This window comes from Chrysochloris asiatica, unplaced genomic scaffold (genome assembly GCF_000296735.1).
Source record: "Chrysochloris asiatica unplaced genomic scaffold, ChrAsi1.0 scaffold00120, whole genome shotgun sequence".
Taxonomy (NCBI): Eukaryota; Metazoa; Chordata; class Mammalia; order Afrosoricida; family Chrysochloridae; genus Chrysochloris; species Chrysochloris asiatica.
In genome coordinates this window covers 1,576,369-1,578,248 of record NW_006408638.1, presented here as the reverse complement: position 1 = coordinate 1,578,248, position 1,880 = coordinate 1,576,369, and positions in this window count along the sequence as shown.

Below are 1,880 nucleotides of genomic sequence, written 5' to 3'. Positions count from 1 at the left end.
AGTATCACGAGTTACCCATTTGTATCTCCTTTCATCATCTCCGCCCAGACAGATTGAATAGTACCTACTGGAGATTCTGCCTTCTGCCATGCTCCCTAGCACCAGGTTCCCTCTTGACTCACCAATTTTTGAGGAAACAATCTTTTTCATGCCCTAATTGAAGAAGGCCAACCATTAATAGAAGAAATAGTAAGTCAACACCAAAGACATCTCGAATGGTTCTATTTACAAAATTCTGATAGAAACATTAAAGTTGAGCAAACTTCCTACACAATGGATACCATAACTCTTGTGCCATGATCAGCTGGAGATAAGAACAAGAAGTCAACAGAAATTTTAACAAGTGGGATCATGATCCTGAAGTATGTCTTTGAAGAAATGTAACAGGAAATGAAACATGGCTTTACCAGTGAAATCCTGAAGACAAATTCCAATCAAAGCAATGCCTACCAAGAGGTGGAAGTGATCCAATAAAAAAGTGAAAGTAGACTGATAAAGTGCAAAAGTCATGGCAATAGTTTTTTGAAATACTCAAGGCATTTTGCTTGTTGACTTTCTGTAGGACCAAAGTGCAATAACATCTTATGAGAGTGTTTTTAGACAGTTAGTCAAAGCTTTAACACAAATATGCCCAGGAAACCCTCCCAGAGTCCTTCTCTACCATGACAATGCTTCTGCTCATCCTTTCATCAAACAAAGGCAATAGTCTGAAAGTTTCTATAGGAAATTATTGGGTATCTGACTTACAGCCTGATTTCACTTCTCTGACTTCTTTCTGCTGCCTTATCTTAAAAATAAATAAATAAATAAATAAAGCACCCATTTTTCTTAAGTTGATAATGTAAAAAAGATGGCATTAATATAGCTAAATCCTCAGAACTTTCAGGTATTTAGACTAAATAGTATCATTGCTTACAATTGTATCTTGGTCTTGATGGAACTTAGGCTGAGAAATTAAATTTACACTACTTATTTTTATCTTTGAATTTCATTTTTCTACAAACTTTTTGAATTCTACTTGTATGAGAGTAAATAAACATGTTGTTATAAAATCATGAAAACTTTACTTTAAAATATTAAAATATTAGCTATTATATTCCTACACATCCTCCATATAGATCTATAATTTCTGAGGATACATATCCCATCTTTCTAAACTTTCCCAGAGAATTCTGTTCTCTTCAATTTAAACCACATCAAAATGGCAGTTTGGATAATCTTGGAGGATTCAAATTGTGTGCTGTTTAAAATTTATTTGAGTTTAGGGAATGAAAGGAAATCTGAAGATCAGGACTGTAGGGAGAATGGAATAAGGTATAAGCAAGTGTGTTGTCACAAAGAAAAAACAATACTCAATGAAAGTTCCCTGGCCTTTTTTCATCAGTGCAGTTTTCAGTCTTCCCAAGCTTGTTTGTAATAAACCACCATAATTATCTTATGTACTTTGAGAAAGTCTACCAAAATTACTTCTTTGGAATACTCTTCCCTAAAAAGATACCATATAAAACAATCAATGTAATTCATCATATAAATTTTAAAAAGGAAAAGGACTACATGATCATATCAATTGATGCAGAAAGGTATTTAACAAAATCCAACATCCATTCCTGATAAAAACACTCAACAAAGTAGGAAATGAAGGGAAATTCCTCAACATAATTAAGAGCATATATATAAAACCAACATCCAACTCTCAATAGAGAGAAACTGAAAGTTTCCCTTTGTGAGCAGGAACCAGACAAGGATGTTTTTTATCACCACTCCTATTCAATATTGTGTTGGAAGTCTTAGTCAGAGCTATACAGCAAGACAGGGAAATTAAAGACATTCAAACTGGCAAAGAAGAAGTAAAATTTTCTCTATTTGCAGTTGATATGATC